We start from the raw sequence: 24,260 nt of genomic DNA, 5'->3' as shown, positions 1-24,260 counted from the left end.
TTTGGTTTAAATGTGGGTTCTAAGGGGTGTATTTACTAAAGTGCAGGTTTTTAGAAGTGGAGTTGTTGCCAATAGCAACCAATCAGATTCTAGCTATTATCTTCTAGAAGGTGATAGATAAATGATAACGTAGAATCGGATTGGTTGCTATGGGCAACATCTCCACTAAAAACCTGCACTTTAGTAAATACACCCCTAAGTGTAATTTATATGGATCACATAAACATTGGACATTCATTTTGAAACATTATGCACTAAAGTCTCCTTGCACTGTAGTGTTTGCCTTTTGCATGCAATCACAGATACAATAAGTATTTCTGACAATTTGAAGCGAAAAGTCAGAGGTTGTACTTTTTGTTGTCATCTGAGGTTTTGCCGGCTGAAAAGTATCGCTCGCGTCCCCGCATTCAATTGCAAATGTGCGAAAACGGGACCCGGCGAATTTGAAATCAGTGAAAAATTCTGTCATTTTTGGGGAAATCAGCCTGACACCCCCCTAAAGATGCTCTGACATGGGGATACACTATGGGTACCCCCGAATATCCCTGCTAAAGGTATTTGGGGTTTTTAAATGGTCTCAATAGGCGCTATTTTGCGTCTTTCAGCAAGTGGTGAAGAATAGAATTTTGCTACTTTTTTGGGGGGAAATAAATAGTCCCATCAAATTTGGGGCACAAGCATATTTTAAAATGTGTAAAGTCAAGCATTAAATAGCACCAAAAACGCACCTTCAGCAAGCACCTGCAATCAAAAATACACCTCCCCCATACTTGCAGGTCCCCCCAAATGCTATTTCGATAGTTTTTAAATTTGTACCCTCACTTTGATTTTTTTCGCCCATTTTTTTTAAATTCTTTTTTGGGGTGTCCTTTGTGTTTTTTTTTGCGTTTTTTTTTTTTTTACACAATTTGCATCAAGGGGGGTGTGCAAAGGGTACAGGGGGATTCTGCACCCCAAAACCCCAAATCTGCACTTTTTCCCGCCTGGTATTCATAGGCGAAACATTTTTGCCTATTACATTGCATTGTGATTTTGTTCTGGCGAAAAGACGCTAAAATTTAATACGGGGATAAATGATATCGGCGAAAATGACGTCATCGGTGAATGGCTTTTCGCTCCAAATTGAATTCTGACCATTATTTGGGGAAAAAACTAATCACAGGGTCAGATTAAAAATAAAACATTCCATGTTAAATGATAAGAGATATTTGCAAAATCTAACAACAATACTTTTACCTCTGGTCTACAAGGTGCACATTTCCTGGACCACAGTCCTCTTCTGCAAGCTGTTGGGCACCAGAATATCACCTCCACCCTAGGGATACCGATCTTAGGAACTAAGGGCCTGATTCAGAGCCGGATGCTCTGACCAGAGCGCCCGCTCTGAATCAGGGCCCTCCTCCATGAAAATGGAGCATCCTCCTGGACGCTCGTATAGCTGTGGGTGACCACCCACAGCTTATGCGAGCATCCATGATGATGGTCGCGATGATCAAAGACCATCGTGACCATCGTGCTTGCGACGAGACCCTGCGGTAGGGTCTCGCTGCCGCAAGCCCAGGAGTGATTTTGGCTCTATCAGAGCCAAAGTCACTCCCACTGACATCATTACTGATGTCAGTGGGGTCGGACTCAGACGGTAGGCGTTCCCATGGGAATGCCTCCATCTGGCCGCCACGCCCCCGGCACGCCCACCAAAGGGGGCGTACTGTCAGTCACCATCGACAGCACACCCCCTTTAGTGCGAGACCCCGAGTGACGTATTTCTCGTCACTCGCCGGGTCTCACGCATGCGCACGACGGAGCTCCCTCTGTCGTGCGCATGCGCAGTCTCACAACATCGATCCGCTAGCGAGCGAACTTTGCTCGCGAGCGGGTCTGAATGACCTCCTAAACACCTTATTCAGAGATGGCCGATAATACGATTGCAGCTGCGACTTCATGTGCAATACATCTGCAAAAATATTCTAATGGTCCCAAATTTCACCCGAGCATAGGGACACCCACTGCTGCCTTCTCATCTGCGTATGACGCCGCTTACCCATGTAAGCTTCGGTAACCTTGATGCACATCAAGCGGCCACCTTGCCCTTGCGGAAGGTCTGACCAGCCGCAGACTCGGCAGCCCTCTTTACACGCAGAGAGCGCTCATGCTGCGTATGCAATCGCAACGGCTAATTTATGCACACCCATATAACGGCGTTCAAACGGACAGGTGCGCCTGCGGTGACCACCTCCCTGTGACCACCCCCGAACGCTGACATCCCGTCACTCACTTTGCGATGGATTACTCCGTGCGTCCGTATTCGTAATGCGATCGCTGCACCCGCAGTGCTGTGTATACGGAGTAGTTCATCTCACTAATTATGTGACTTCTGAAGGTAATTGGTTGCACCAGAACTTCGGAGGGGCTTCATAGCAAAGGGGGTGATGACATATGCACATGCCAATTTTCAGAATTTTATCTATAAAGCTTCTTTTTTATATATATTTTTCTCATTTCACTACACCAAATTAGACTATTTTGTGCAGATCCATCACATAAAGGCCCTCATTCTGAGCCGTACGCTCTGAGCAGAGCGCACGCTCTGAATGAGGGCCGCCCTCCATAATTATGGAGCTTCCTCCTGGACGCTCGTATAGCTGTGGGTCACCACCCACAGCCTATACGAGCGTGCAGTTTGATGGCCGCGATGGTCTTGACCATCGCGACCATCACCACTGCGAGCCGGAGCCTGCGGTTGAGTTTTTCAACCGCAAGGCCCGGAGTGATTTTGGCTCTATCAGAGCCAAAATCACTCCCACTGACATCACTAGTGATGTCAGTGGGCCGGCTTCTGACGGTAGGCGTTCCCTTGGGAACACCCCCGTCAGGGAGGCACGCCCCCGGCACACCCACCAAAGGGGGCGTGCTGTCAATCAACATCGACAGCACGCCCCCTTTGATCAGACACAACGAGCGAAGGAAAGTCCTTCGCTCGTCGCGTCTGGCGCATGCGCACGACGGAGCTCCCGCCATTGTGCGCATGCGCAGTGCACAACATCGACCCACTTGCGAGCGGACAGCCGCTTGAGAGTGGGTCTGAATCAGGCCCAAAATTCAGATTAAAAAAAATAAATAAATTGCAGGTTGTAATGTAACAAAAAAGGTAAAAAGGGGGGTGAATACTTTTGACAGGCACTGTATATATCAAAATGGCCCTTGGCAGAAAAAAGGTTCCCCACCCCTGGTCTAGTGGATGAGCACCTTAAAACCTGTAGTACACTGTGAGCAGCTTTTCACTGCACCTGTGATGTGACAAAGATGCAAGTAGTAAAAGAATGATGTTACACTGCTCCTCTCAGAGTGTTTCACACCGTATGGCGTACAGACACCCATTGTATGAGGACACATCTGTATGTGTGACTACAGGGCCGGATTAAGGTTTGAGGGGGCCCTGGGGCAACAACTTTGTGAGGGCCCCTATCAATATAATTGTATATATTTATATATACACATACTAGTGTTCACTCTAGCTCTGGCGGCAGGCAGGGCGCCGGAGCTAGAGAGGGCAACCTTATGCGCCCCCGTGCCCAAAAGGGGGCGTGGTCATGAAAAGGGGGTGTGCCTATAAGACGCGTCCCCTTTTCGTCATACTTGGGGGCGTGCCTGGCGTTTACGGACTTGCCGCGCAGCCCCCAAGCTCTGTAGAAAGGGAGAATAGATGCCGGGCGCATGCGCCCGGCGTCTATTCTCCGGCGGTGGCCGGGACACCGCATGTTTCTCCACCCGCGGGACACTGCGTCCCGTGGGTGAGAACGGCACCCGCAGGCTGTGAGGGCAGGGCGCTTTTTGCCCTCCTCCTGGAGGGCAGGGTGCTTTTTGCCCTCCAGAAGGACTGCAGGGCGCTGTGCCCCGCTAAAACAGCCTAGCGGGAACGCTACATGCACCACACACATATATTTATATACTTAGACACATACATACATACAGTCACACAGAAAAACACATATATACACCACATATACATGTGTCACACATACTGTACATTACACACAAACATACATACATCTGCACTGCATGTTGTGGATGGGGAGGGGACCTGGCAGAAAGGCACCATGTTATTAAGGTCCTATGCAGTTCTGCCAGCGTTGGGCGTCTACTTTTTTGCTGAAAATGCGTCCAAATCGCAATGGTTTTGCCTTTTAAATGACTGCTACTTTATATTAACATTGGGCAGTCTTGCATGGAACTCACCGATGCCTGCAGTCCGCAGACTATTACATTTACTCCTATGAATCTCTTTGTAGTCGGTAGCACCTCCCTTGAACCCGATATCTGAAGAAATCTAGATAGGAGAGATGATCAGGATAGACTTGTGCGAATGGTCCTTTCTTTAACATGTGTTTCCTATCCTCTTAATAATGTATGCAACAGGTAGTTTGGGCCTAATTCATAGGTGGACGCTATTGCTGCTGCGTCTAGTTACGGGTCTGGTGGGTGCCACAGTATGCAAATGTTAGTTTCAGCCTTTACTTTGTGACTAGTTTTCGTCTCAATGTGCAAACCCTGAGACACCCGCTTTCTGCGCCCCTGCTCACTGCAACAGAAATAGGAATGACTCAGAGTGGGATACATCACAGCCAGCCGGTGCCGGCCATGTCCCCTCAGCGTATGTCGTCATGCCATGGGAGATGGGGGCCACAAGTGACCATAACAACAGTGCATCCTAAGGATGCTCCGGGGGGCTGTTATGTCTGCCGTTTAGAGCGTCCAGAGGACTCTCTGGGGGGACACTGCGTCTGCGATTCTGACTGCAAGGTGCCATTCTAGGCACCCTTCTAGCCAGACGTAGGAGCCGGCTCCGTCATGCGCACTGGGCCACCATGGACCCGCTTGCGAGCGCATAGTGCTCATTTCATTAAATACATCTATGTATGTATCTAGATATGGAAATAGAGCTAAATGTGCTGCCTACATGCACTAAACTCTGCCGCCTTTATCATATAGAGGCCCAACCCCCTTTTTTACTATAAACGTAACAATCAAAAATGGGAGGTGCTGAGTGTGTGTGCAGCCTAACCCTAATCCCCACCCCCCCTCAGCCTAACCCTCCACCTAGTGCCTAAACCTAACCCCTAATACTCACCATCTGGATATCAGCGGTCTGGACTCTAGAGCCGTGATTCCGACTGCTGTCAGGATTCCGGCTCCAGTATCCTGACCACCGGCACCCCGATCTCCGGGGCGGTGACCACATCCCATAATAACGTATCACAATCTCCAGATACTATTAAAAAGCCAATATAAAAAAACATTTATAAATCTATAATAAAATCACATGTAAAAGAAGCACCAAGCAGTAAGGATTTGATAATGCTGATCCGAAACTGATAAATCAGTTCTCTTGGTTCATAGTTCTTTACAAACGCCGCATAGTGAAGCCGGACCCCCAGCGTAGTACAAGCCACCTCAGAATTTCCGTACCACCATACCACTGGGGATCATTCACCGGGAGAGGGGACTAGCTGGAAGTGGGGGGTTGGCAGAAGAACATTCGGAAAAAGGACGCTTACCGGGATTTCCGGGTTTTACACCCTCTGACGTCCTTCTGCGCCACATTCTCGTGCTTAGTGCATATGGGAAATGCGATAAAACCCCCAAAAACTGCATTCAAGGGTTTTACCGCATTTTTCATCTTAGTACATCCCGCCAGATAATTGAGGGTAAAGAAAGACACAAGCTGCGCCTCTTGGAAAAAAAGAACTCTCGCATTGGATAGGCAATTCTAATGCGGTTATTCACTAACTGATTTATATGTACGTTTTGGATCAGCATCACCAAATCCTTGTTGCTAGGTGCTCATAACGCATCATTTAAATTTGATTTTATCACACAAGTAATATATATTTTTTAAATATTGCCTTTTTATTAGAATGTGGAGATTGTGATACGTTTTAACATATATTTTCTATGGTTGCGTTATTACATGGCACTTGCTACTTTGTATAAACAAACACCCATCTGCACACACACACTCAGTGCTAACCATTTTCTATTTTTACATTTAAATACATCTTGGCAGTTCATATTGCGTATCCTTATTGTACAGCTGAGTGTGTTTGTTGGAATGGTATAGATGTGTCTTTCCCATACAAAGTACAACTGAGAGGTGTAATTTGCAAAAGGAATTACATAAAAGCAAGGGCGTTGGAACGATTTTATGTTGGGGAGGGGGACAGGGACATAAAATTGTTCCGACGCCCCAGCTTCCATGCAATGAGGCCCTTCTCCCTCCAACATACCTATTGCTGAGAGCGCAGGGACTGGAGTGGGGCCCGTAGATGGTCAAGGGCTGTGCTTTATAGCAATAGGCTGAACGGCCCTTTAACTTAAATACCACACATTACACTTCCTAATCTGTGCAATGCAGGGGCCGTACAGCCTATTGCTGTAAAGCACAGCCCCTTACTGACCACGGTCGCCACTCCTTTCAAATGTTAAGTTTGGAGGGGGGGGGAAGCGAGCCGCCCCCTTGGCCCCCCCATTTCGATGCCCATCCATAAAAAGTGTAGCCCAAAGCATACTTGTCTACTCTCTTTGAACATTCAAGAGAACCCGGAATCTCGACAGCTCTTGTGGACGCTCATAACAGTAGGCAAGTCTCCCAGAGGTCTCCCGGCCTCCGCTGCCCACTCCCGAGTAGATAGATTGGGGCGTTTGATGACATAATTTGTGCTGTACCCCATGTACAAGCTAGATGCCGCGATTTGTGCTGAAACCCTTGGCTATGTAAATCTGCCCCTAATGAATGAGACTGTGCATCCCCCCTGGACACATTGATACAGAATCACCTGCTTAGTCTGGACACAAAGACATAGGAGCTCATTCAGACCCTCTCGCTAGATGCGAACGCTCGCTCGATGCGTATGCAAATCCAGCGCACGCCCAACAAGGCAGGCGATCGCAAGGCCTTAGCATTATGTCTTGGCGTGCGATCACTATGTGTATGCACACACCCACCAGCCATTCATAAGGCGCCCACTTGCGCACATCATCTCCTGGAAGTGCTTAAAACCATTGGTACATCGGATGCGATCGCAGCACTTATGGTTAACCATACCCAGCCGTAAGCACTGCGATCACTTCAGTGTGTATTTCAAAAAGGTGACGTGTACAATGACGCTGCCTGTTAATTATGCACGCCTCTGTAACGGCGTTGGGACACTCAGGCCCGCCTGAGTTCGTACCATCACTCCCCCATTTCTAGTGGCCTGCCCCTATCACCACCCACAAACGGCCTCTCCTGTCACTCATTCAGCTGGGCTGTCTATGCTGAGCGAGCGTACGCTTCCCGATCTTTCGCTGTGGTTTGCGCACACGCAATGCGATGAATACGCATGCGCAGATTGCAACTATAGGTTAGCTACGAGCGTTCGCATCATAGCGAGAGGGTCTGAATGAGCTCCGTAGTTCACTACTGGCGCATCCAAATACACAGACGCTGCTCTGATACATGGTTATGTGGAACATGCAAGCGCTCTGAGCAAAGACAGGCCGCTTGTCCTCAGTGCATACTGTACAGACACTTACAGGAGGCCACACACATCAGACAGAATAACAGACATCTGACTACTGTGGACACCAACATTGTACAATATATTTCAATTTGAAAAAGAACAAACACTACATTATTTATCTTCAATTAAGCCTCCTGCGAGGTCCATATGATTTACCATCACTTTATAATTGCATAATCCAATGAAATGATCAGCAGGGTTTACTGATTAATTTAACTAGTGAAGAATAGGAGATCTTGGCCGGGATGCACTAAACGGAAAATGCGGTAAAACCCCTGTTTACCGCATTTTCCATACGCATCAATCTCCTGGCCGCCGGGCTCCGATGCGGAGGGTACCGCCAGCTTTTGCTGGCGTTACCCTATCGAAGTCTGTGGGCTTCTACCGCATCACGCTGCTATGAGGGATCCGATTGGATCCCTCCCAGCATGCCCCGCGACCGTCGCGTCACTCTGCGCATGAATCTCAAGAGCTCTTCTGGATGCTCATAACGGCGCAGGGCAGATCGTAAAGGACAGCTTTTATCGGAAGAGCCGTCCTTTGTGCTGCTGATCGCATATGTTAGTGCATATGCGATAAGCAGGGAGGCGGTGTCCGGCGGTAAGTACTGCCAGATGTTAGTGCATCCCGCCCTATGAGTGGTTATGGGTCACGCACCCAGCAAGACAGGTATAACACGCATGGCAGATTTTTGGATTGTGATTGTGATTTTAACAATTGTATTACACTTTTTATTATTAATAATAATAATTATAATAATAATAGCAATTTTAGTTTCATCATGTTTATATTTGTTAGCTATCCTGCACCTATGGTTGGATTTAGATTAGTTATGTGTTAGGTGTAAAGATGTGCACAGACCCCCGTGTTTTGGTTTTGGATCTGGATCATCTTCATGTTTTGGTTTTGGCTTTGGTTTATCAAAACCACCCTCCAGTGTCTTGGTTTTGTATCTGGCTTAATTGAAAAAAAGAAAATATATAAAACGTTTAGAAAGAAAAAAAAAAAAGCTAAAATCATGTAATTTCTGCAATCCAAAATTCGGATTTAAAATCCGAATTCCAAACCATGGGAAGATCAGAACCGCGACTGGAATTTATCTGGATCTCCTCAGGACATCATATCTGCGACTCGGATTCACGAACATTAGGTGGATTCGGATTTCTGGAGAACCGGACCGCACATCTCTAGTTAAGTACAGGGCTACTTGACGTGGGCATAGAGGTGTGATGTGACGGTCCCTCCCAGCAGCCAGGAAACCAGGGCCTGCTCCAGGAGGGCGGAAGTGCTCCCGCACTCCACCCCACGCTGCCGGATACAGGTTATCAGGGGGAGGGAAGGCCGCCACAGCAGTGATGGGCTGGGAAGAGACAGGGCCGTGTGGCAAGGCCAGGCCCCCCCTTCCTGAACACCCACGCCTAAGGCAAGCGCACAGGGCGGACTGCCAGGGCTGAACTACAGCCCCAGTCCTTCCCTGCAGGAAACACTTCTCTGTGATTTGAGGTGAGCACTTTGGTGCTGGGGAGGTGGGCCTGGAGGTGCGGTCAGGCCCCCTGCACCTATGGAAGATGCGCCCCTAGACAGAAGCTCCGAAAGGAGCTATTTCCTGCGATGTGTAAGAAGTGAAATGATCGCTAATGCAATCATTTCACTTCCCTTTTGGGACTCACAATTATTGTTTAATAAATATACTCCCAATGCTTGTTACATCGTGCCCTGAAGCTGAAGGATGACCCATTTTATTTGCCACATGTGCTGACAACTTGTTCTTTACATCAGTAAGGCAAAGGCATTATATGTGCCTCAGACCTAGCATGACGCCTGGTTTCCCAAAGCTTGTCATCAGATTTCAGTATGCTGAAAACCATTGGGCCATGGCAAAGTGAATGAAGAATTTGTACTTCCACCCCACTGTATGATATACTGGTGTGCTATACCTCCATCCACTGTATGATATACTGGTGTGCTATACCTCCATCCACTGTATGATATACTGGTGTGCTATACCTCCATCCACTGTATGATATACTGGTGTGCTATACCTCCATCCACTGTATGATATACTGGTGTGCTATACCTCCACTGTATGATATACTGGTGTGCTATACCTCCATCCACTGTATGATATACTGGTGTGCTATACCTCCATCCACTGTATGATATACTGGTGTGCTATACCTCCATCCACTGTATGATATACTGGTGTGCTATACCTCCATCCACTGTATGCTATACTGGTGTGCTATACCTCCATCCACTGTATGATATACTGGTGTGCTATACCTCCATCCACTGTATGATATACTGGTGTGCTATACCTCCACTGTATAATATACTGGTGTGCTATACCTCCATCCACTGTATGCTATACTGGTGTGCTATACCTCCATCCACTGTATGATATACTGGTGTGCTATACCTCCATCCACTGTATGATATACTGGTGTGCTATACCTCCATCCACTGTATAATATACTGGTGTGCTATACCTCCATCCACTGTATGATATACTGGTGTGCTATACCTCCATCCACTGTATGATATACTGGTGTGCTATACCTCCACTGTATGATATACTGGTGTGCTATACCTCCATCCACTGTATGATATACTGGTGTGCTATACCTCCATCCACTGTATGATATACTGGTGTGCTATACCTCCACTGTATAATATACTGGTGTGCTATACCTCCATCCACTGTATGATATACTGGTGTGCTATACCTCCACTGTATAATATACTGGTGTGCTATACCTCCATCCACTGTATGATATACTGGTGTGCTATACCTCCATCCACTGTATGATATACTGGTGTGCTATACCTCCATCCACTGTATGATATACTGGTGTGCTATACCTTCACAGTATGATATACTGGTGTGCTATACCTCCATCCACTGTATGATATACTGGTGTGCTATACCTCCACTGTATGATATACTGGTGTGCTATACCTTCACTGTATGATATACTGGTGTGCTATACCTCCATCCACTGTATGATATACTGGTGTGCTATACCTTCACAGTATGATATACTGGTGTGCTATACCTCCATCCACTGTATGATATACTGGTGTGCTATACCTCCACTGTATGATATACTGGTGTGCTATACCTTCACTGTATGATATACTGGTGTGCTATACCTCCATCCACTGTATGATATACTGGTGTGCTATACCTCCATCCACTGTATGATATACTGGTGTGCTATACCTCCACTGTATGATATACTGGTGTGCTATACCTCCATCCACTGTATGATATACTGGTGTGCTATACCTCCATCCACTGTATGATATACTGGTGTGCTATACCTCCACTGTATGATATACTGGTGTGCTATACCTCCATCCACTGTATGATATACTGGTGTGCTATACCTCCACTGTATGATATACTGGTGTGCTATACCTCCATCCACTGTATGATATACTGGTGTGCTATACCTCCACTGTATGCTATACTGGTGTGCTATACCTCCACTGTATGATATACTGATGTGCTATACCTCCAGCCACTGTATGATATACTGGTGTGCTATACCTCCACTGTATGCTATACTGGTGTGCTATACCTCCATCCACTGTATGATATACTGGTGTGCTATACCTCCATCCACTGTATGATATACTGGTGTGCTATAGCTCCATGGGCAGGATGTACTTCAGGTGGATCTATTCACACGGGATATATCATACTCCCATATATGCCTTGGGTCCTTGTATGGTTTATCACCCACAGTGCAACCTTCGTAGTGCGCCCACCATGGCTGCCTCACCTGGTACACTCGTGGATGGGATGACAAATACATGGACCTGACTATTGTGGTGGGACCCTATTCCTAGCGTTAGGACGCTGCAACCACCCATTTTGTGTCATTTCTTCTAGGGATAACCTATTCCACTCAGGGTAATCCTACGTAGTGCGCCCAAGACGGCTGCCTCATTTGGTACCTTTGTGGGTGGAATATATAACCCATGGAAGTTATTTCCCAAAATGTCTGCACCAACCCTGCAATATGCTTATTGTGCTCTCTAGGTTTCGGTTGATTTTAATTATCTCGGTGTGGTTTTCTATTTTTTGGCAACACCAAATCCTTGTACAATGGCCCTGATTCAGAGCCGCTCGTAAGCGGCCGCTCGTTCGTTCGGAGCGATGTTTTCCCAACTGCCCATGCGTACGGATTGTAATACGCATGCGCGAACCAGTCATTGCGGCCGAAAATCGTTTGTTCGCTAAATAGCGAATGCCTGCTAATATGAGTGACAGGAGGAGGCGTATGTGGGTGGTAACAGGGGAAGATGCTTGAAAACGGGGAGTGGAGATCCGAACGCAGGCGTGCCTAAAGGTCAAAACGGGCGTTTTATGGGTGTGCATAATTAATACAGCAGCGTCATTGACCACGTCACTGGGTTATTTTATAGTCAGAACTGCTCGCAAGATTGTGGTAGGAAAAACCAACCACAAGAATAGCGAGCAGTTCATACGCTGGTCGATGTACTCGATTAATCTAATAAATAGCGGACATGACTTAGGATGCGAGCGGCCAGGGTGCGTAGTTATCCAAAAAACAACCGCAAGTTTTGTTCGCACGTTCAGACATAGAGGCGTGAACAGACCGCAAAGAGCGAATGGTTCATTTGAATAGCCACCCCCTTTTCCTGAACGAACGTCCGCAAATTGCGTCCGGCTCTGAATCAGGCCCAATGTACCATGTTTTTGGATGTCTGTAAAGCGACTTTGAGTCCTACGGGAGAAAAGCGATATATAAATAAAATTATTATTATTATTATTATTATTATTAACAATTTGAACCACAAGGCCAAGTTATTGTTGTGAAAACGTTTTTTATTTGTGCAAAGCATGATGATTACCAGAAATGACAAACTTCTGCCACAGCAGCCCTGGATTCCTGGGGAGACCTGATCGTATGACGGGTGTCTGTTTGCCACAGGACTTGGTAACAATACTGCTGGCGAAGACAGCCGGTGACTACAGTAACTCCCCTTTGTCACTGCCACAATAACCCGGGTTATTGCCAGGTCTTCCCAGATCGCGGCTCAGTGGAAAAGGGCCCCCAAAAAATAACCAGGGTCCAGTGACCCAGGAATCCAACCCGAGTAGCGACCAGGGTTGGACATGGGAAGGAACCGGGTTAAGGGGCAGTGTAAATGGTTAACAAGGGTCGGACGACCCGGGTCCCGTTTACCGCACGGGGAGATACGTATTTCCCAGCGCTTGGAGGTGATATCAACCCAAGCGCCGGCAGGAGAATTTCACTGCGCACGGGTGCAGGGCGAGTGACATCATCAGGAATAACCTGGGTCGGCGCCACAATGTGAAAGGGGTCTGTCCCGTGTCTGACCTGGTTTGAAACAGAGGGCCTGATTCAGAGCCGGACGCTATTTGCGCTCGCTCGTTCAGAAAAAGGGGCTGGCTATTTAAATTGAGCGCTCGCTCTTTGCGGTCTGTTGACGCCTCTATGTCTGAGCGAGCGTTCGAAACATGCGCTCCCTATTTTGTAAAGACGCCCCTTGGCCGCTCGCATCCTATGTCATCTCCGCTATTTATTAGATTAATGGAGTACATTGAAAGGCATATGAACTGCTCTCTATTCTTGTGGTAGCATTTTCCTACCGCAATCATGCGAGCAGTTCAGGCTAAAAGACAACCAACTGACGTTGTCAATGACGCTGCTTTGTTAATTATGCACTCCCTTAAAACGCCAGTTTTGACCGTTTGGCACGCCTGCGTTCGGATCTCCACTCCCCGTTTTCAAGCACCTTCCCCTGTTACCACCCACAAACGCCTCATCCTGTCACTCAAATTAGCAGGCATTCGCTATTTTGCGAGCACACGATTTCCGACCGCACTGACTGGTTGGCGCATGCGTATTACAACCCATACGCATGCGCAGATGTGCGAACATCGCTCGGAGCGAACGAGCGACCGCTTACGAGCGGCTCTGAATCAGGCCCAGAGTCCCAGTTCGGAATCACTTTGGGGTTTCGAATAGAACCTGACTTCTCACATATCGTAACTTGGATTTAAAAACTGTGGGGTCTATTTACTAAGCAGTGTTAGGAGACAGAGTGAAAAGTGATAAGGTACCAGCCAATCAGCTCCCAACTGTCATCTCACAGGCTGTGTTTGAAAAATGACAGTTGGGAGCTGATTGGCTGGTACCTTATCACTTTTCACTCTGTCTCCTAACACTGCTTAGTAAATAGACCCCTGTATCTTGTATGTTTTGGATTACATTTAAGTCCTTCCATGGTGATTTCAGTTGCTGTGAGGTGGCCAGAATGACCGGAAATTAATGTTATTGATGTTATTTATACTATAGGAACAAAAGCAGGTCCAAGTTACATAATTTTAGCTGCTTTTATAAATTTTTCAAAACCAAACCAAAACACTTGAGGGTGGCTTTGGCAAAACCAAAATATGGGGGTCCGCGCACATCTCTAGTGTGAACATGACTTTCGTACACAAGAACATCCCTTCCCAGCCCTGTTCTGCCTCTCCTGCAATAAGACTTGATGTGTCCGCACTACGTCTGGATCCACATTATGCCATGCCTGGCATACAGCTCACTCTGCATTGTGTAAATAAACATCTCACAAAGGGTGAGATGCGTGACGCACCGCATTCAGGAAGCGATGCAACCCACTACTCTACACGTGCATGACGGCGTTAGTAACGCCGATATGCATGAATAAAATCACAATGGACAGGTCTCTGGGTTCAAAGCGGTCCACATGCATGCGCAGAATAACACACGTGCCTCTCACAGCACTCTCCGGATAGAAGCTCATTGGCTTCTATACAGTAGGGCAGAGGTCTTCAACCTTAGCCCTCCAACTGCTGTGGAACTACACATCCCAGCATGCACTACCATAGTTTTAGCATGCTGTTACAGTCAGGTGCATAAATATTGGGACATTGACAGAATTCTCATATTTTGGCCTCTATTCACCACCACAATGGCTTTGAAGTGAAACAAACAAGATGTGATTTACCTGCAGACTTTCAGATTTAATTTGAGGGTAATTACATCCAAATCAGGTGAACAGTGTAGGAATTACAACGGTTTCTATATGTGCCTCCCACTTTTTAAGGGGCCAAAAGTAATGGGACAAACTAAACAATCCTAAATCTAACTTTCACTTTTTAATACTTTGTTGCAAATCCTTTGCAGGCAATTACAGCCTGAAGTCTGGAACGCATAGACATCACCAGACGCTGGGTTTCATCCTTGGTGATGCTCTGCCAGGCCTCTACTGCAAATGTCTTCAGTTCCTGCTTGTTCTTGGGGCATTTTCCCAGCAGTTTTGTCTTCATCAAGTGAAATGCATGCTCAATCGGATTCAGGTCAGGGGATTGACTTGGCCATTGCATAACATTCCACTTTTTAGCATTAAAAAACTCTTTGGTTGCTTTTGCAGTATGCTTCGGGTCATTGTCCATCTGCACTGTGAAGCGCCGTCCAATGAGTTCTGAAGCATTTGACTGAATATGAGCATATAATATTGCCCGAAACACTTCAGAATTTATTCTGCTGCTTTTGTCAGCAGTCACATCATCAATAAATACAAGGGAACCAGTTCCATTGGCAGCCATACATGCCCACGCCATGACACTACCACCACCATGCTTCCCTGATGAGGTGGTATGTTTTGGATCATGAGCAGTTCCTTTCCTTCTCCATACTCTTCCCATCACTCTGGTACAAGTTGACCTTTGTCTCATCTGTCCATAGGATGTTGTTCCAGAACTGTAATGGCTTTTTTAGATGTTGTTTGGCAAACTCTAATCTGATCTTCCTGTTTTTGTGGCTCACCAATGGTTTACATCTTGTGGTGAACCCTCTATATTCACTCTTGTGAAGTCTTCTCTTGATTGTTGACTTTGACACATATACACCTACCTCCTGGAGAGTGTTCTTGATTTGGCCAACTGTTGTGAAGGGGTTTTTCTTCACCAGGGAAATAATTCTTCTGTCATCCACCACAGTTGTTTTCCGTGGTCTTCCGGGTCTTTTGGTGTTGCTGAGCTCTCCGGTGCGTTCTTTCTTTTTAAGAATGTTCCAAACAGTTGATTTGGCCACACCTAATGTTTTTGCTATCTCTCTGATGGGTTTGTTTTGATTTTTCAGCCTAATGATGGCTTGCTTCACTGATAGTGACAGCTCTTTGGATCTCATATTGAGAGTCGACAACAACTGATTCCAAATGCAAATGTCACACTTAGAATCAACTCCAGACCTTTTACCTGCTTAATTGATAATGAAATAACGAGGGAATAGCCCACACCTGTCCATGAAATTGCTTTTGAGTGGATAGTCCCATTACTTTTGGCCCCTTAAAAAGTGGGAGGCACATATAGAAACCGTTGTAATTCCTACACCGTTCACCTGATTTGGATGTAATTACCCTCAAATTAAATCTGAAAGTCTGCAGTTAAAGCACATCTTGTTTGTTTCATTTCAAAGCCATTGTGGTGGTGCATAGAGGCCAAAATATGAAAATTCTGTCAATGTCCCAATATTTATGCACCTGACTGTATATCAAAAAGGTGGCAATGCATGCTGGGATGTGTAGTTCCACTGCAGCTGGAGGGCCAAGGTTGAAGACCCCTGCAGTAGGGTAACTCCATCAGGAGATAGCGTTTCCCACCACATCCAAGCCCCGGAATGCATCGCATTCCTTGGGCTTGGTGCATATGAGAAATATTGTCAAACACGCATTTTGGGGGTTTCACCGCATTTCTCCCCGCCCAATTGGTGTAGGTCACATGGCTGATTGTACATTATAACATCCTGGTGCTCCTCTAGTTACTACATCCCAGCCTTTATAGAAGTCTGCTGAGTAATCCCCCCGCATCGTTAGCATCAACCTGTCACATATCTCAGTATCCAGCACTCTTCACACCTCCCAACTATCCTGGTCCCATCAGCCAGCGGATTTCTCTGGGCTGCATTGAATGTTGGGAGGTATGTACCTGCTCACTACTGCTCCTGGGGCATCTGGCTGTTCAAGGAGTAGGGGAAGGGGTCTGGGATGGTTAATGCATTGGAAGCACTAGACACACCCTGGGGTAGGCCATACTCCTTTTTATATGTACACGTGGGTTAGATAGACATGATCATAATGTCGGTATTGACCATGTCGACCTTAATAATGTAGACACTGATGAAATGTCGAAATAATATAATGTTGACATATCATCCCTGGTGGCCCAGCGGTCACTTACCTGGTCCCGGGCTCAGTGGCGTCATCAGCATCGGTTTCCGGGTCCAGGTGGTCACGTGACTGTCAGTTCCTGTGACGTCATCTGATGTGCCAGCATTCTGGGATGTACAGTCCCTAACCCTAATTCCTACAACCTCTAATGCCTAAACCTAACCATACAGTCCCAAACATGGCACCGAACAGTGTCTCTCTCCAGCCCACAGTGTCTCTTTTCAGTCCCCATAGTCGCCCTCCAACCCACACTTACCTTCTTCTGGCAGCACGTTTCAGCAGTGCTCCCTTAGTGTCTCTCTCCAGCCTTCCCAGTGTCTCTCTCCAGCCTTCCCAGTGTCTCTTTCCAGCCCCCACAGTGTCTTTCTCCACCCCACACAGTGTCTCTCTCCAGTCCCCAGTGTCTCTCTCCAGCCCCCAGTGTCTCTCACCAGCCCCCACAGTGTCTCTCTCCAGCCCCCACAGTGTCTCTCTCCAGCCCCCACAGTGTCTCCAGCCCCCAGTGTCTCTCACCAGCCCCACACTGTCTCTCAGCAGACCCCACAGTGTCTCTCTCCAGCCCCCACCATGTCTCTTTCCAGCCCCCACCATGTCACTATCCATGAATGCACATCTCCAATGGTTAGGGGTCTGCACCTGCACAGGACTCATTCTGTGCATGTGCAGAACAGATCCTGCGGTCTCGCTCGCAGACCCCCCAAGCAACAGCATGATTGACAAGCCGCGGCATTTGGGAGGCTGAGCGGGGGGTGTACCTGGTCACCGCTCCTGGAAATGTCGTCCCCGTTCTCCAGGAGGACGAGGCTATGGTATGCATCGGCAGACGCAGACTCCTGGCCTCTTACGTGACCAGCACCTGGTTAGGCTGCGAGAATCTTCAGCTCCCGCAGCCTGACCAAAGGAGCAACCCGTCGGCCGCTATGGTGATCACAGCCTGCACCATCGGTCGCAGTGCCGGGATCGCAAATGCTGCCAGGCAGGTGTCTGACACTACCTTCTGAATTTGCATCTGAGATGGACGGATTTGCACAGACGCTTGTGTGCGGCTCTGCTAATCCGTCCATCTCTGAGGATCACTGTAGCTGGATGCAGGGCTGGCATATAGGGGTGGGGGTGGGGGGTGGATGAGGCTGTCGCCCAGTGGGTCTCCACACTGTCTCAAACATCACCCCTGGCTGGCTTCTGGCAGTGTTGCGAAGAATTACAACATGTCTGCTTTCTTGCAATCCATAAGACATAATCTATAAATTGAAGCTACTGTGAGGTTGCTTCAACCTTTTCAGCTATGTTTTAGCCTCTGAGTGCCCCACTGCAAACAGCATTTCACATTTTTAATTTTTTCCTGGGGATATAAAACAATTGGGCTTTAAAGTAACATCATAACTGGTTCCACTATGGGCCCGATTCATGTTTGTACGCAACGCCGACGTTCATGTTATCGGCCAACTGTGCACGCCTCGCGATCGCACTGCGCATTCATCAAGTTACCGTTGTGACGTCGCTCTCAGTAAGGAAGTAATCGCAAAGTGATTGACAGAAAGGGACCATGTGACGGTGTCAACGGGGACCTGCAGGAAGAAATGCAGGCGTGTCATGGCCGTCTTCTGGGCGTGTATCTGCCGTCAGCTGCGATCGTGTATGGTAGTGAATCATGGCGCCTGCTTCGCTGATGCTGCGGCCAGACTGCGTATCAATAGGGCTACCCTAGCAGTCGATGTTCCTCGTTCTTGCATATAGTCTGGTTATGTGTGCGCAGTCGCGAATGAGCTTGCGATGGCTCTGGTGGGAGTCTATATTCTTTTCTGGGCAGCAGCTTCACTTGCTAAGATTAGCAGTTCTGAAGCCTCAATTAACGCAATTGCGTAAAAACATGAATTAGGCCCTGTGGTCCTGAGTCAGAGCCGCTCGGAAGCAGCCGCTTGTTCGCACTGAGCGATGTTCGCACAACTGCGCATGCGTACGGTTTGTAATACGCATGCGCGAACCAGTCAGTGCGGTACGAAAATCGTTTGTTCGCTATATAGCGAATGCCTGCTACTTTGAGTGACAGGAGGAGGCGTATGTGGGTGGTAGCAGGGGAAGGTGCTTGAAAACGGGGAGTGGAGATCAGAACGCAGGCGTGCTTAAAGGTCAAAACGGGTGTTTTAAGGGTGTGCATAATTAATACAGCAGCGTCATTGACCACGTCACTGGGTTGTTTTATAGTCAGAACTGCTCGCAATATAGTGGTAGGAAAAACCAACCACAAGAATAGCGAGCAGTTCATACGCTGTTCGATGTACTCGATTAATCTAATAAATAGCGGACATGACGTATGGTGCGAGCGGCAAGGGGGCGTATTTTTCAAAATTTCGACCGCAAGTTTTGCTCGCTGGTTCAGACTTAGAGGCGTGAACAGACCGCAAAGAGCGAACGGTTCATTTGAATAGCCACCCCTTGTTTTTGAACGAACGACCGCAAATAGCGAGCGGCTCTGAATGAGGTCTTATGTGCGCAGATGGAGTCACACTTAATATTTTTATTATGTTGTATGTTGGTGCCATATGCCCTGATATACTGCTGTGTGATACCATACGTCAATGGGTTCTGGTAGCTTTTATCATTTTCAGTAATCACATTTCTTTTAAATAAGTTTACAGGCATAACTAATGAAGGGCTGGGTTGAAATATTCCGCTAAGACCACTGTGATTTTACCATGCTGGGTGTGATATGAAAGATCGGCAATGAAAAGTTCTACTCTCAGAAGGTGGACACCAAAAGGTCGACAAGGTCATTAGGTCGACCATCATTCTGTAGACATGTATCTAGATCAACAGGGTTAAATTGTCAACACATTGAGAAGGTCAACGTTTAAAATGTTGACACTAAAATGCAGACACACATTTTATGTTATTTTAGCCTAACCCCTAAGAATCATGAAAACACCATGTCGACTTTTTGTGTAGACATGTTAAATGCAGACCTTTTGAACGTGTCAACCATTTAGCCATGTCGACCTAATGACTATGTGGCCATTTTGACTACTGACATTCGGAATGTGTCGACGCCTACAGAATGATAGTCGACCTAATGACTATGTGGCCGTTTTGACTGTCGACATTCAGAATGTGTCGACCTTTTTTTTGTTGTCGACCAAACGGCCGGATACGGCATTTAACAATCTCTGCTTTACAATACACAGGAACCTGTTGCATTTACCATGTGGAGGAAACTCTGTAGGATAAACACAGAATACAGCCATGAGGCTAGAGACCAAAATAAAGTCTTTTCTCCTCAGTGTTCCTCTATATTTCTATGCACCGTAATCCTAATAACCAAATATGATTAATGTACTTTTGAATCTGTCATTTCCAATGAGCTGCCAGTTTCTATTTTGATCTTTATGGAAGAAGTCTGATGCAGCACAGGGTTAGGGGGGGGGATTGGGCTGTTACTGCTGGGTCTATGGTGCGGACTCCATCCCCTCAGCCTGGGATCTATACATGACATGATGTGACTTATTCTCGCCTTGCGTCATCGTGGTCATAGCTTCTCTCCCTTCTCTTTCCATCTATAGATCTCCCACTAACATGTCATCCGTAGAATCAGCCTCCGCCTCCCGGGTAGGAGGGAACCAGGTCTGTACCACAGAGAGGGAGCTGCTGATCCCTTTCTCTTGCAGCTCAGTCCTGCACCTCATCTGCCTAACGCAGCAGCCAATCAGGACCGGCGGGGGCTACTGGAGACTGCTAATTAGATCACTGGATTTTATTTGTTCCATCAAGTGGACAGAAAGAGAAGGAAAAGGGGGAAAAAAAAAAAAAAAAAGGGCCGGAAAGAAAAAAAAAAAAGGACCTAAGTCATTTCTGTGAAGGGGAAAAAACTGGAATCTTTTTGGGTCCCCCGGGGCCTTTTTCCGGAAGATATTGGGGGCATCCTGCAGATAACAGATCATCGGAGAGACTGGAAGGGGTCATTGTACAGAAGATTGGGGGATTTCATCTCCAGCGGTGGGGGCAGGTAGCAGACAAGCATCTTCTATTCATCTTCGCTAAGCACATCTTGGTGGGGGAGAGGAGAGGAGGGCTGGGGAAAGGGAACCGTTAAGATGGAATCCTAGTGCAGCTGCACAGACAAATGGCTCTGAGAGGAAAACAACAAGAGGACAGTGGCAGGGAGAAGGATGGAGGCGACGGCAAACTGTGAGAGGTTCCCTGCACTGCTGTGTGACTGGAAACCATAATTACATCACAAAGGAGAAATTATTTCACTGGGAAAACAGAGCTAACAGGGGGGGGGGTGGTGGTGGGCTGGAGAGACAGAGATACACACAGTGAGTCCAGCGCAGGGAGGGGAGGGGGGGGGAATCATCGCCTGCAGCTTGGAGGGCCATCCACGGCCAGTGAGAGAGGATGCCGCATACATCTACAAGCCTGGACCTCGCCGGGAGCAGCTATCTGCCGCGGGCCACGCAAGGGCTAATGGGGGATCTCTGCTTCTTCTCCCTTCTCTCCGGACTGAGGGATTAAAGGCGAGAAAGGCAAAAATTTGCTGGTCGTCCTGTCATCGGCAGAAACTGTATTTTCTATAGAAATTGTTTTTTATTTTATTTTTTTTTTGGTGTGTGTGGAGGCGAAGGGGGGAGTTTTTTTTTGTCGTGATTAAATCCCCTCAGAGATGCAGGAGGGAGGAGGCGGAGGAGTAGGAGGCGAGAGAAGCATTTTCAAAGGATGTGAGCCAGACCTGGAGATGGGTGAGTGGTAACCATAGAAATGGTTCCAGTGGAGGGAACAGACAAGGAGGCTATGGGGACAAGTTTCTGCTGGCTTTGTGCATTGCTCCTGCACCTTACCCCCCCTCCCCGCCCTCCTGTCATGTCATTCACATTATAATATACACGCCGTGCAATAAATCTCTTTCCAGACAAGCTTCATTATTTGTCCCCCCACCATCAGGCTCAGCCCATTTCTGCATTGCATTAACCTTTTCACCACCAGGGGAGTCATTGGTCCAGCCATGCACTGCATTAACCCACCACTGCCAGAGAGGGCCATCGGGTCACTCCTGCACTGTGCACTAACCTACAGTACACACCGCTGACAATTAGGTCATTACAGCGGCCTTGTGCTGCATTATCCTGTGCACGGGTTCAGTCCTCACAGCTGTATTCACCTCTACACCCTCCCAGTGTGTGACCAGTGCTGTACTGCATCAGCCAACGTACCCGCGCAGCATTAATCTGATGGCTGCCCAATGGGCCTTCCTGTGCAATACTAAAACCGTAACTTGCTGTCATTTACATTTAATATCAAATCTCTAAGGGGTCTATTTACTAAGCAGTGTTAGGAGACAGAGTGAAAAGTGATAAGGTGCCAGCCAATCAGCTCCTAACTGTCATCTCACAGGCTGTGTTTGAAAAATGACAGTTGGGAGCTGATTGGCTGGCACCTTATCACTTTTCACTCTGTCTCCTAACACTGCTTAGTAAATAGACCCCCTATGTGTTGCCAGGGTGCCAATTGCAGGGGACAACCTTGTCATCTCTAAATGGACCAATATATCTATTTCGCAATATATACAATCAGGATGTTTGTATTTTTCCCTGCAATAACCCTTCCTGCCAAGTGGCCGAACATACAGTGTTACACCTCAATGGCCACTTCTGTCACAGCAATAATGGTAATAATATTCTGAGACAAGGCGGACGGGTCCAGTTATAAAGCAGAAGACACCCACATGTTGTATTGTTGTTGTGGCGGTGACAAGCTGGAGTGCAGCACACACCTGTCAGGCAACGCTCACCTGCAGCATTTTCCTGCTGATCCCTACCACAGGGCAAACACCAGTCACATCCACTCTATGCAACTCCCAGCGCTCCAAACTTCCCCACACAATCATTCTACCATTTGTTTCATGGGCGGTAGATTTAATAAAGCTTTAAAAAAAAAATTCAAAATGGTGGTAGTAACCAATCAGATTCCCTCTATCATTTTCTAGGATGCAATAGAGAAATGATAGACAGAATCTGATTGGTTACTATGGGCAACACCAACACCTTTTTATTTTTAGAGGCTTTAGTGAATCTACACCCCATGGAGCCAGTTAATGGGAGATAGCTCAGATGAAGACACGGCATATCACCATGAAAGACAGTCAGGCCTGATTCAGAGATGGACGCAAACGGCTTCTCAGCTGCCATCCCTTACGCAGCGGGCCTGCGAAATTAATAATGCAACTGTCGCGGCCGCCTAGCTTTGTACTGAGACGCTCACTGGCTGCTTCGCAAGTCTGCGGCTTGCACACGGAGGCGCAACCATGGGACACACACAGGTCACTAATCGACCATCTGAGCAACAATATGGTCAGGCGGAAATGGCCGCGGGAACTGAGACGCCGGAGCCATTTTGACTGCGTACATGATCACAGTCGCAGTCTGCGACGAGCCCCAGAAACGGTCGCCACGCGCCTGCGTTTGACCCACCACTCCCCCGTTACCTCCGACAGATGCTCAGTGAGTGTCGATCATACTGCATCCAAATTCTCGCTGCGACCACTGCTGGTGACGAAACTTAAAGCATGCGCAGTGTGACTCATACTGTACACATGCTCACTTCACCGATAATCGCTCAACTGCGAAAACATCGTCCACCACTGAACGTATGGCCATGTAACAGCGCTCAAACGGACAGGCACGTCTGCATTTCTGCAACCACTCCCCCGTCACCACCCACAAACGCTCACGGCCCGTCACTCATTCTGCGATGAATTCTACAGTGCGTCCGTAATTGCAGTGCAATAGATAGGCAACAATCAGCCGATCAGCGTACACGGTTGCAATTGCGATCCATGCTGAATCAGGCCCTTGGTTCGACTCAGAACCCCAAGGTGATTCCAAACTGGTTCTCGATTCAACTCAGAACCCCTAAGTTCAGGTGAGTTCATATTTCAGGAAAACCAAACCCCCCCCTCCCCCCCTCCCCACACACACACACACACACAAACCCCCCACACACACATTTTCCCATTATATGAAAATATTGCTCTTTTTTGGAGAGTCACTTACAAGCACTATACTCCAATCACTTAACAATGCTATAATACTACCAGTTGTATATGACTTTATAATATTGAGTTCTTCAAGAAGATCAATTATAAGCAGTTTAATAACTTACACATTCCAATAACTTAAATACTCTGTGCTGGGGTCTGTTTTGCTTGTTGTCTGACCTGTTTGCAATATAAGCTTGTTTAATGATGCACCCTTTAGCCTTTATTTGCTGTTTGGGTTTTTAATTATTACATTTGTTGTCATTGCATCTGAAATATGTACAGTATGCAGCATAGCAAGTAGAGGTGCAGTTGTGGAAAACCAGGATTGTGACATGAATGTATGCACTGTTGGTACTTCTGCATGTTTTAGCTTCTATAATGCTATTTATTAAGCCTATTGTGCAAATAGACCCATACAC

At 47.3% G+C, this 24,260-nt stretch overlaps 1 protein-coding gene across 3 annotated transcripts in view; it reads left to right on the top strand.

The window, feature by feature from the left end:
- Positions 1 to 24,260, top strand: part of LRRC4B (leucine rich repeat containing 4B) — a 369,551-nt gene that overhangs the window by 272,790 nt on the left and 72,501 nt on the right. The window contains exon 1 of one of the 3 annotated variants that reach the window (XM_088453021.1): positions 21,163 to 21,544. The exons of the other annotated variants lie outside the window; for them this stretch is intronic. The gene's annotated coding sequence lies outside the window, so the exon portion shown is untranslated. Of the gene's footprint in view, positions 1 to 21,162; positions 21,545 to 24,260 lie in introns of those variants that run through there. 3 annotated transcript variants of the gene reach the window in all.

Source organism: Taudactylus pleione, unplaced genomic scaffold (genome assembly GCF_031769625.1).
Source record: "Taudactylus pleione unplaced genomic scaffold, aTauple2 ptg000563l, whole genome shotgun sequence".
In the NCBI taxonomy this organism is placed as follows: domain Eukaryota; kingdom Metazoa; phylum Chordata; class Amphibia; order Anura; family Myobatrachidae; genus Taudactylus; species Taudactylus pleione.
Note: the sequence above shows the minus strand (reverse complement) of the source record. Positions and strands in the feature narration are given on the sequence as shown.